The sequence below is a fragment of the Lineus longissimus genome, chromosome 17 (assembly GCF_910592395.1).
Source record: "Lineus longissimus chromosome 17, tnLinLong1.2, whole genome shotgun sequence".
NCBI lineage: Eukaryota > Metazoa > Nemertea > Pilidiophora > Heteronemertea > Lineidae > Lineus > Lineus longissimus.
Genome location: NC_088324.1, coordinates 13705573 through 13718880, shown reverse-complemented (window position 1 = coordinate 13718880; position 13308 = coordinate 13705573). Strand labels below are relative to the sequence as shown.

At 40.2% G+C, this 13308-nt stretch overlaps 1 protein-coding gene across 1 annotated transcript in view; it reads right to left on the bottom strand.

Annotated features, from left to right (window-relative positions):
• The window catches only part of LOC135501812 (uncharacterized), a 32430-nt gene extending 21318 nt beyond the window's left edge, over positions 1–11112 (bottom strand). The window contains exon 1 of the mRNA XM_064794140.1: positions 10552–11112. The gene's annotated coding sequence lies outside the window, so the exon portion shown is untranslated. The remainder of the gene's footprint in view (positions 1–10551) is intronic.
• Between the last annotated feature and the right edge of the window lie 2196 nt (positions 11113–13308).

Here is a 13308-nt window from a genome sequence, read left to right as displayed (position 1 = left end):
GTTGACCAGTTGAGGGTTGTAACAGGAAAGGGTTGGGGAGAGAATGGTTGAAAGTACGATGGAGAGGAGTAGTTGATGTGACGATGGACCCCAGGGAACATTCAACTCTGTGGTCGCAATTATCATAGATACTGTTATTTTTATGACGTTTCCACCCCAACGAGGTACTGACAGAGTGTAGTGAATATTGGGCAGGGGGACATTACAAAGTGTCTTGCACAACTGCATGTGATGAAAGGGCCACTGCCATGACACCATGGCTTTGAAGTCCGACCTCGGACTTATTTTGATTGTATTGGGGGTAAGATGCAGATGTCTTCCCCATCTGCTGTTGTGGAAGTCGATTGACATGTAATCAAGAGATCCAGCAGATATTTTTTCTTTGCTCATGCCAGTATTCGATTGCCTGTTGCGTGTGGCATGAGATGTGTCAAGTCCATTTTATCAAACCAAGAAGAATACAACCTCTTCATACATGTAACTATTTTAACACCCAGCATAAAGCAGAGATCAAATCTACCAATTATTTTACACCTCTAATCATGTGTTTATAAAAAATACTAATTGCACTTTTTAGAATCTGATGAAAAGGAACTTCCTGCTCACGTTTAAATATTGTTTCGGGGGTTACAAGATCAAGGGTTAGCTCCAAAAACACAGCTGACCCTCATAGCCCTTGGCAGTCTGCTTTATTAATTTCCAGGTTAATTATAAGTTCCATCTTATTAACCTTATTAATGGTATTGTGTACTGATTATCATGCATGGTCTCTCTTGTTTTTAAAGCATTTCCGATAAGCTCCCAATATTATAAATTTTCTGATTGTTGGGAAATCTGAAAACAAAATATTAAAACTCAAGTACATCTGCTGTTTATAGAAGAATGATAATTCAGCCAATATTATGAATTTTTAGACTGTTGGGAGAGCTTATGCCCAAACATTAAAAGTCAAGTTCTCTGCTGTCCCCACCAGCATACTCTGGGAATTCACATGCCATTGTATACACTGTATAACTGAAACATATTTTCAAAATTTGAAGACACGTCTTTGTTGGATCAGGGAGGTGGTTGAAGGTTTCAATTAATCAGGCCGGCTTTAGCCTAGGGGCCCAGATCAGTTAAAATCAGAGGAAGTTCCCTCCCCACTTCAACCAAAAGCAAAAGTCCAGTATAAAATGGTTCTCAAGTGTCACTAAGCCTGCTAAAGGCGGGAATAAGGAAGCCTAAGTCACACCAATATAAACAAGCCTCTGATCTACCTCCTTGGTGTGACTAAATCCAAAAATATATAAGCCCGCCTTTTGCTAAAATTAAAAGGGGAGGAAAATAGAGGTAAAATAGGCCTATACTATAAGGGAAACGAATATTTTTGAAAGACGTAGCCCCAGGAATCATTCTTAAGAAGGAAGGAGCAAAACATGCTCGGGATATACCAGACTTAGCGCTGTTTCTCAAGTGGCCCACCTGAGAAGATAAGGTGTGAAGAGTGTGCCAGAAATGTGCCTCTCCTTTCAAATCCCTTTTTCTGAAATGTCTTCATGGAGGATTTGAAATATTTTGAATTCAGTCTTCAAGAGAGGTGGCAGAAGCAAAGTAGCTTATGCAGGGTGCTAACCTTTGTGAAAGTGGCCAAAAAAGGTCTTCAAGTATCTTACGCAGGGGTCCTATTAACCTTTGTTTAAGACCCCTAGAAGCCGAAAATACTCAGCACTCTTTGATGTCCCCCTAATTTTTTGTCAAGGGTCCTAAACGCTTTCTGATGGAGGTTGGGTCAAGTGGCCTAAAAGGTTTTTGATGTTTGTAAAGTGGTGATTAGCCCCTGCGACTTAGCACCAGACAACAATGTGAAACTGTCGCCTTTGGTGATAAAATCCTTGCCTCTGTCACCAAAAAAGTGACTTGAATTCAATGGCTGATGAAAGGGGAGGGAGCGGAACCAGAGGTAATGATCATTTGGGGACATCACAAAATGTTTTATTGTGATTTAGGATGATGGGTTTTTCTGCATTCTTGAGCCATTTCTTGGTAGATTTCACTCTCAATGATCAAAAGTGTTGGGCAGAGTGCTATCGAAATTTGAGAAACATTTTCTCAAACTTTGACCGAGAGGCTGCTCTTCCGTTTGCACTGGGTAACTACTGATATTCAAAATGCAAGGGGAGGGACATGTTGCTGACTGCAGTATTAAAGGAGGCTGTTTCCAAAGACTGCATCATCTGATCATACGTCATATTGGCTAGCAATATGAAAAAAGCAAAGGTTAGTAAAATTGATTTGGGCAGACCTTAGCTCAAGCATGAAGGATTTAGGCCTAGATGGTTGCTTTAACCACTTACCTCTTTTGTAGTGACAACGAGATGTCCAAAGTCACATAAAAAATATCCTTAGAAATACCTTTGGTAAAGATTCATAAAAACAGAATTGCATACAGAAACAACATGTACCTCGGATCCAATGTCGTTGAAAAAAATCTTCGAAATCCAGTCTCGGCCAAACAAAACGCCAAATCAGAAATCCACCAATCAGAAAAGCCATCATTTCTGACTCTGAATCATGGATCCCAGGAAAAACATATCGTAACCCTGCGTCAGAGCCCTAGAGGTTTGACGGCTACCAGATCAGCCAAAAATACAACAGAACACAGAAATATCCAGAGGCAATTTGCGACCTTGGGTGCCTGCATTACAATCGGTTATGAATCGAACAATTTCACAAGAAAGAATTTTAAATCTTGTCAATGAATTAAAAGAAGGAAGCGATAAAAGCGATTAGAATATCATTAAAGCAATTTCAACATAACTTGAATCAAATTTCCTCTTCATAAATCAATTTGAATATATGAATTTTAGTTCTTTCTTGAGTGAAATTGACTGGAAGGTAAGTTGAATTGAGTTTCACCACAGCGTGACATAGATTGATACCAGATTGCTCACTATGCATGTACATATTCTATGTGCTAGTCAACATGACTCCAGAGACTATGCAACCAAAAAGAAATCAAGGAAGGACAGAGCATATCTCTCAAAAGCTTTGAATATCATTAAGAAATCTAAAGGAATTTGAGGTTACAGATCGATTCCGATATGATTCTACAATAGAATGACAACCTCTTGCATCCTATATTCAATAAGGGTGACAGAAGCATGTGGCCATTATTGAATTTGATCACAGATGCTAAAAGCCTGAAAAGGCAGAGCAGGATTCTGAATTCATTGTTGTTACCTAAAATGTAACATAGGTCACATCGTGTAATGAAAATGTGTTCTTTTTCAATGCGGGTCAACTTGAAGACTGTCTTGAAGATCTAAGGCTGCCGCCTCTGGGGTGATGGTGGCAGCGAATTTGTCAACAATGGACCTCGAGTCTGTCCCTCTGAACTGTGATTGAAGCCCTGGGGGTATAGGCCAAGTGCCCCCAAGAAATTTGAGTAACCTTGAGACATTGGAAGCCCCAAGCAGTTTTGATCATTGGCAGGAACTGTATCAAACATTTGTGGATGATTGAGGCCTACCCTCTGGCAAGTAAAACGGCTAATTTCACTAACAACCCTCACTCTCTCATTAACTATTGTTCACAGGAACTCTGAAACATGGTATCCAATAATTACCAACCAAAACCCCAACACAGTTCCTGGAACCTACAATTTCCAAACATGCACCCCTCGATTTCCTCGGAGCACTCTTTCAAGCTACAGTTTAGTTCCATGAGACATTGTGACCCTCAAACTAGCCCCAGGGAAAAACAAGGAACTGGACACCATGGAACCTTTGGGGCTGATTATCCTCTGACAAGATGGTTATCAGTGTGCCACACAGAGAAGCTACTGGACCTGGACCTTAGGGCAGAGAAAACTGCAATTTTATTGCCCTGAAGCCCTTCCACCTCTTACGAGCTTCCTTTCAAGTTCCCGATTTCTCCCAGCCCCAGAGTCTCACACCAACTGTCATTGGCTGTGGGTTTTGAACCAGGGACTGCTTGATTGCTAACCAAGAGGCCGAGCCTCTAGTCCAAAGTGGCTGCTCTCATGAAGAGGTATAGCAATGCCACAGCCATTGTTTCAGCTCCACGAAGGCAGCTGACTAGCTGATTTGCCGGCTGCAAATGGCAGTATAACCCCTTAAGATTAACTCCAATTTATTCCCCGCTTTGTTGAAAATAAACAAGAGCCAAGGACTCCCATTTTCCATTATGAAAAGACCAGGTGAAAACGAAGGACACTGATTATACTGGGTGAGGTCGCTCATTATTGTTGCCTCCTAAGAAAGGGAAGTTTTCATGAAGAACTGTTGTCGCTGATTGTGATTAAGGTTGGCCCGCCCCCATGGGCAATTGAGTGGAAACAACACATTCCCAGCCCAGACTTCCTTGCATGGGGTCAGGGATGTGGAGGCTTAGAACCATTATTTCCTCCTTGTTGGGCCATATGCTCTATTTTGTTGATGTTCTATAGGAAGCAATGTGAACTAGCACACAGAGGCAAAGGCCTGCAGCCAGCAAGACACTGACGACTCTTTCCAAAATAGAACATATTGAAAATCACAGCCATCAATTCTCCTCTAAGATTTTGGCCAAGAAATCTGTTAGTTCAACATCTTTATCATCATAAGTTCCAATGTCAACAGTCTGACCACAAACCCTGCCTGAACCACCGAATCATGTCCTGAAATACTTGAATAGGCAAGGACCATGCCTGACTTAGGGAGGACAATACCCTGGATGGAGTAAGTCACAAATCCTTCCTGCACTCAAGCACAATCAAAACATCTTTGACTGACTAGACTCCAGGTCATAATTGTGTCATTATAAAACAAAATCTGTAGCCCTTTTGAGATGATCATCCTAAGGTAACAAGTAAACAAAACCATGCCAGCAGCATGGATTTCTGCCCTGACTTAGCAAGGACTATGGCTGGGTGGAGCAGGGGTGGTCAGAGTCACAAATCCTTCCTTTTCCCCCCAAGGGTATGCCAGGGAGAGGCCCATGATGCAGGTTAGCTCAACACTATGATCATAAAAAGTTCTTAAAAGTTCATAAGTCAACAATTTGACCAGTGAGCAGTGACAACAAACCCTTCAACCAATGCAATGAACTATGCCTGACCATGAGGGGAGGACTCCAATGCTAAACCATTTCTCGAGGATCTTTCGAATTTTCTGCCACGCCACCAAATCACTAAAATTTTTCAAATAATGACTGCAAGTAAAGTATCTTACCTATGAGGATGAGGTGGCAAGACAGTCAGCATCTTAAGATAAGGACTGAATGCCAATACTCCTTTGAAATATGAATAGAGTCCTCACTGCAAAGCAAAAGAATTAGCGAAGACATGAATATGATTGTGCAAATCACAACGTAGATACAAAATCGGGGTCACAGGGTTTGGGGGCGCACCATGCACTCACAATGGGTAATTGACGGAAAATTACAAGGGGTACGTGATAATGAAAAATTGGAGTACCTGTTTTGTGAGGCTGTGACAGGTGAATTGGTTGCTGTGTGATGATGTTGAGATGTTCGAATTTTCATATTTTTTGAAAGATGACCCATTGTGATGCTGGTAGTGTGGTTGGTCACAGTTATTGGGAGGATTCTTACTGATTCTGCCTGTGACCTTTCGCAAGTCAACCTGAAACACCTGTACCTCATGACATCATGATGCAATGCACTATTCAGTAGAACCTCTCTATTAAGGACACCCTCGGGACTGATGAGTGCTGTCCTTATTAGAGAGGTAAAATTGAATGGAAACAACTAATTTGGGACCAAAACTAGTGTCCTTAATAGAGAGGTTGTCCTTTATAGAGAGGTGTCCGTTAAGGGAGGTTCCACTGTAATGCAAGTTGAAATGCTTTGCATCAGTTATTGCCATGAATGACCCCGTAGAAAGCTAGCGGACCACCTCGTACTGAAATGGTTAAAAGGGTTAAATCTGAGAAGGATGCAGGATCTAAATAATGCCTAACATGACAGGGACAAAGATATCAACATCACTGACAAGCTTGAGAAATATTATCGTGTTTGCTGATAAAGCGATAAGATTGGAATCAGACAATGAATGGTCCCTATTGTCCTGGATGCTGGACAATCGATAGTCCCCATTGTCCTCGAAGCCCCCTCAATTCTGCCAAGACTTCCGGAACAATCTCAGCAACCCACGGCAATTTATCAGGATGACGAGGACGACAACTAGACATCAATTTTACAAATCCTGTTATCCTTGATTCATAAGGGTCACTCGAGTGGAAAGGAACCCTTGTTTTGGTGGCCGAGGACCCCTTGAGATGATCGAAGGGATGACAGCTCGGGGATGTCAGAGGCTGGGATGATACTGAGAAGGTTTTCCGATGGGAGAAGATACACAGCCCACCTATCCTTTAGAAATTGGTCCCTTCATTTTGGATGAGCAGTAGACCACCTGGGGTAAAATTACAATGTCCTTGGGCAAGACACTTTACACTTTGCCATTGACAGGATAGGTTAGATGCAGGGTTGAATTAGGATGAGAGGTTGGATAGAAGACAGTAGGCTACAAAGGATATAAAACAGTCTTAGACTACATACCAATAAATGGTGGTATTATGAAACGAGTACACATGGCCAGTGGAATAGTTAGGGATGGTTGGTGTATGAGGTTGAGGTTGGTTCATGACCTGATGACCCTACCAAGACCCAGACTGAGCAATTTAGATTTGGTGACAGTGTGACAAGACCCAGAGCAGGAGCAGCGAACTGGGTGACCTGGGCTAATCATTCCCAAATGCCAAATTGAGCTGGAATTGGCAACGCTACCGATAGAATGGAGGACTATCACTCACTTCTACCAAACTAAACAGTCTCTGAATTCTTCACAGCCACACTTTATAACAGTGCCATCAACTGGAAGAATAATTAAGGGAAGCAGAATCCATTATTCAAATCATCTTGTAGCCTATGATCAAAAGACATTTAAATTTGACATCCTGGGGTCCATTGTAGATGTGTCATCTTGGCCCCTTAGAGATTAGCCCCTGATGTACCTCAGAGTTGACTTCTTGCCCTCTTGGTTCTAAGTATAACACCGGCGGTAGGTGGTTGCTTTCTTGGATGACATCGCCAAGGTCAGAGCAGCGATAGATTCCCAACATTTTACTTTACAAGTTTATCATTTCAAGTGATCATTTCAAGTGATCAATCGGGTAAACTTACCAACATGTCCCTCCAGACACGGGTAGTAACGGAAGGCTGTAGCTGACATCAGCAAATCTCTCAAGTGAACGCTTCATCGCAAAAATGAATAACAAATGAAAATCCTCAGATTGAAATTAGACACAGACGTACACAATTAACCAACTGATTGTTATCCAAGATGAGTTTTTTTATCGAAATCACTTGATCGAGAATGTATCCAGATACTTTCATTCTGTCAGACAATCAGTAATTCCATCACCTAGTATCCAGGTTAAGGGCCCACTATCAAATTAATGTGCTTTTCTAGCTGTTGCTGTAGTCCAAGAGTCTGGACACAAGACAAAGACCAAGTCTCCAATCAGAATAAAGTTATCCGAGATGAAATCACAGCAGCTAACCTACTCTCAACTGTCTCCACAGCAGGTGAGCACTGGATATAGTCGGTCTCAAATGACCTCTGACCCCTGACATGTCAGGCTGCCTCTCGAAAGGACTCGAGCCTGGTTAACATAACAACTGAGAGATCCTGGCTTGATTCGATGACAATGTCGGATGTCATCCCAAGGGGTGTTCAGATTTACAAGGTTTTGAATACTTGTTAAATTGATTTGATACAACAGGGACAATGTGATTACTAACAATGCTCCAATCAAAGTTAGCCGGTCTCACCTGGCTCAGACTTTAGGAGGGATGTCCCTTTCAAATTGAAATTGTTGCAAATGGCTGACCAATACAGATGACTAGGAGGAGCTGGAGACGGACATATCTGTGTCAAGAATCTCCAAGCATCATCAAGTGATTTTGTTCCTGGAAACTGGACTGGCTGAAGAGACCCTCTGAGGTAGTCCTTCAAAAATGTGTCTGTCAAGAGGCCATCAAGCAAACTTAACAAGAAATTTACAATTCTGTCATGAATCGGATGCTCTCTGATTCAGGATAGACCCCTTTTTATAATGGGATGGCAATATTATCAACCCCCATTTCCCCGCTAGTTTTGCTAAATAGTCGGAATCGTTCGGTCATGATTTCTTAACTACTACATTGTAACAGACAAAATAGTGATGCACTCGTGAAGAGATGCCAAATAACCCAACCAGGCAACCTCCCCACCTCATGTAACCATAACCATCTAAATCTTCCACACTGTGAAATTCCTGCTAATAAACCACTTAAATGTTCTGCTTTGACTGGTTGCTCCTCAGACCTCTTACTGGCTCCAATATACCTGGAGAGCCAACACCTAAAAGTAGCACAAACATTTATGACAGTTTCTCCCCTACTTGATAATTGAGCCAATTTCAAGGGCACCAGCTAGATCAGAAGAAGTAGCGGTTAAATAGCGCTTTCTTTTCCTCATCTGTCGTATCAGGCCATCAATGAACAACAAAAATAGCCGCAACATAACCAAGTTTAGCCGGCCAAAGTTAGCAGATCACAATGGCCGACACAGTTGGTCATCATTACAAACAAGACGACAAAAGGACTCGTAATTTTCGGACCCTCACCCTCAAGCAGCCGTCATAAATATCAAGTGAGTTTCACCCCCAATAGGTCAGAGAAAAGTATACAATATTGCACAGGTTCTAAGATCCAGTATGGATGAAACCAATGACTTACAAAGTTTGCCAAAAGGGTTGAAATTAAGGTTATTTTCATGTGCAGTGAATATTAGAATTTTCGAAATCCTTGTGAAAATACCACCGATTATCCAAGATATCATAAATTTATCATAAATGTTTGCCCAACGGACAGGTTAAAGTTATTTTGATCCTTTTATAATTTGTTTCTCTGGGGGAAAACATTGAGAGTCTTTTGTGAGAATTTCTCATGGTAGTGGATATTACTGTGGTTTTAATCTGTTGGAATTTAAAACCTCTCAAGTTCTGCTTCCAAAATCTCAATACAAGTCCTTTGGTTCCATGTACTGTTGTTCCTTTCTAAAGTACTTCAATCACTCATTGGGCCTTTACAATGAATCAATTAAACTGAGTATCTGATCAGGTTGAAATTTCCTCCTTGAAATTTACTGTTTAATCTCCCTATGAATGACCATACACTTGAAAATTATTACATTGGTTCCCTTTCCCCTGGATACAGCCAACAAGCTTTTGTTGCTGAAAATCTCAGATTGCCCAAAACTTTCAAAATTCGTATGACATGGTCAAACTCAGTTGCCCTGAAATGCCTGAGACTTGCTTTGTCATGGAGGGCTTTAAATCTTTATTGTCTGTCAATCACAAAGTCGCCATTTTTTAATATTTAGGTCAGATCCCAGGATTGTAAGCATTGAGAGCATGCTCGATGGATGAGTTGATGGTATTTTGAGGACGGCTATTGTGCAGCCACATGTTTCCTCTTGAAACATCATCAAATGCCATGAATATGGGCTACATAGAATATGCTGTTTCCAGGTGAAAATTTTGCTTGGGGATACCTCAGAAGTCCAGCGATCCTTAAAGCACAGGTTCGAAACTGACTCTAGATTGCTTTGCTTCACTTGGTTTGCAAGTTGAAAACAATATGTCATGGACAGAGCATCACAGAGGGAAAGACATTAGCATGGGTCAAATCCCTGTTACAATAAATCACCCAGGACAGGATCAGGCATGCCAAGTGGATGCAATTATCAGCAAGTCAGATCCAAACTTTCACAAATATAAACCAAAATACCCATGTAACACAACATCATAAGCCCAAGACTGTAAAAACAAAATCAGACATTTCATTCAAAGTCTTGCCATGTTGTAACTGTTTATTTTGACCTTGGGCATTAAGCACCAAACTATATTGTTGCAACCCAAAACTCCCATTGTTGCAATTTAAACCACCACTGTTGAACTCTAAAGGGCATTGTTGTAACGAGATACAGTGTTGGGACATTTTTGAAGGAATTCTGCACTAAATACCCCAAGATTGTTTTGATTAGAAAATGAAATTTGTTTCTCAACTGGACAGCTGGGAAAATATTATGGCAGTGTGGGGAAAATTCCATAATTTGGGTGAAATTATCTTGTCATTGCTTTCATTCAATGTGAATGTAACCTAGCACTACCAAATTTTCAAATCATATAATAACTACATACAATGAAATGCATGGACAGTAATTAGGTATACTTTCAGTTATTTCTTGGTTCATACACAACCTTTTCTTTGCCAGCACTGAGTTTTGGGTTGTATCTGACATACCAGTATTCAACGAATCTTTCCCCAGTCATGCCGACTGCATAGCATTACCACACTGGAGAATCAGCTTCCCAACTTGTTGAGAAAGAACCATGTGAATTACGGAAGGCGTTCCAACTTATCGAGCTGGCCTAACCTGGGAAGGGCCTGGAAAAAGGGTTCCCTTCATTTAGAAAAAACCTTTAAAGAATTTCATCCTACCTTGATTAACAGCATTTAGAATCGAGGATATCTTCTGGATGTCTCAGTCTCAGAATATTATTCCATGCCACATAATCAAAAAGGCTCATCTGAAAGTTGAAAAGATTTGGTATGAATGTTTTGCAAATTGATGATGAAGAACTTCCCAGATGGTCCATCTACAATTAAACGTCGCCACGCACACTCACTTCATCAATTCAACCGACATCCTCCTGCTCGCGTGGTCACACACATTCTCATACTCAAGAGGACGCATCAATGAAATATGAGAAGACAACGGTCAACAGACGCTATTGAGCTGCCACAGGCCATAACTTCAATATGCTAATTAGGCAAATTATCCGAGTAATCCACAATATTTATGCCCACGGTTAAATCATCAAACGTTGTCTTTGTCGGTTTTTGACCATACAAACAACGCTGCTTGATAAGGCCAAACCAATTTATCAAAGGATGGATGCTCTGAATTTGTATGTTCACAAACTTTTCGAATATGAAGTGTTTGATATTACATCAGAGTTTGTCCTACAGTGGATCCAGAAGGATGGGATGCACCCCATCTGGTCTTTACAAGTGCTCTGCACTAGAATAATGTTGTGCCTTGATTAATTATGGATAGCAATGTGTTGAGAACCTGAGAACCTGATTTCAGAATGTCCCACATCGCATTGGACTGAAATAATGTCCCATGAGCAAATATTCGGTCAAATAACCTACATGGTCCCTTTAAGTTTTCATTGCTCTTGTGCAATGCGAAGCCATAGAAAATTCAAAATTCCATGGGATGCACATTTCAAAAATAACCTGACAGAAATAGTTTTGAAAGCAAACAGACAGTCCACGCACCAGAATTCTTCATCCCCAATCCCACCCATAGACAAATTCCATAACAATATGAATCCTGAGTCATCACAAGCAGTAACTTTTGTTTAAATTACATAATTCTATATCATTTTCATGTCATCATGACTAATATTGGCAAAGGTTTAAATATATTTCTGATAATGATCATGATAATTTGACAAAACAAAACAAAACTCGAGAGCAAACATGTCAAAATTACGTCATGAAGAATAGAGAATATCTTCATGCAAATAAATGTTGAGAGATATTGTTGTTGATAATGTCATGTTTTCTTCATATTTTGAAAGATTTGACAGATTTTTTTAGAAAGGATGATGCTATGATTCCCTGGTGACACTGAATGGACAGACAAAGTATCCTCAAGATTTGCACTTGGTTTTTCCCCCGGACATTTCACTGAAAAAATGAAAAGCCCTCCCCTCACACGCACACACACACAAGCTTGTACCAAAGGTTTTTTGCTTACCTCAACTTCAAATCTCCTTCAGTATCCTTTTCTCATTTGATCTACCTGCCAAATGGCAGATAAACCATAATGTGATTGGTATTTATATGATTGACATCTGCCAGTCAAATCCAATTAGTGCAAATCAATCATGTGTAGATCCACTTATCAATCCAATCAAGTGTGAAACAGGTATCATAATCTATCAATCCAATATTGGCAGCTGGAAAACGGCCAGGAAAAATGGTATCCAGAAGCATCATCTGCATTCCTGACTAGAAGCTGTAAAGAGATGCAGCAGTTGTGGGGAGTCTGAGCATGTGGAAACGTTTTTAAAGGATTTCAGGATCAGATACCCTGGGGATATTACCTTCCATCCTGGGGGTAATGCTAGAAGGATTACCTTACACTTTCCCAGGAGTTCAGGTGAGGACGCAAACCTCAGGCTATTTCTGTGAAAATTATGTTTATTTCACTGTGAAAACTACAAATATTACACATAAACACGATACATACAGTACATGAATGGTTTCTGAAATGAGGCTAAAAACATGACATCATAAAGACTAAAAATCAATCATATAGATATCAAAATCTAAAATACCACACAATTCAATCTCACTATCACAGTACAGTATCATAGACTGTTGAAAAATTGCATGACACCAAATTTTGTTTAGACTAAAATTTTTCATTATTTCCATGGCACTTACAGATAATACGTCTTTGACAAAAATCAATGATAAAATTTTAAACTAATTTAGTTCAAATAAAGATTGAGATCACCTCCCAAAATGCCCTTCAAACAATATATTTTTCCTTTTAATTGTTTCTTTATCAACAAAATTATTAAAAATCTAGGTCCACAAAGTTGTAATATACTACTTTTGTGAAAGAGTATCTATAGCACATAGAAAAAAGCACCACTACGAACTACAACTAGGCCCAGCTTCTGAGACAACAGTTCTTTAGAGCTGAGGTGCCTGTACAATCCTGTAAGAGAAACTCGGCTTCCCATAAAGCTAGGCCTTTACTTCTAACAAAGAAGAAGTTAACAATACAAATATCATTACATCCTTTTGAATGATAACATCATCACAACATTGCCCAATCTTCTTACAAGACACCGGTAACTGGTTACTACAGCTGGCAACCTGATTTCCTGAGACCAATATCATTGCCTCTTCTAAAGGACAAGTCACACAAGAATAATACATCTTAAAATATCAGGGGAGCCACCCACATCACAGGAGAGGAACTATGATGTATGAGCATTACCTTTGCATAATATTCACACATGATAGTTCCTACTCATAGAAATTGTCATTTAAACATTCGTCATTCATGTCAACCGAATCTGGTGAATACTATACTATACACTTCGGTACTGTAAACCCATACACTTTCACGACTGTCAGTGAAAATATTCTCAATGTAACACCAACATT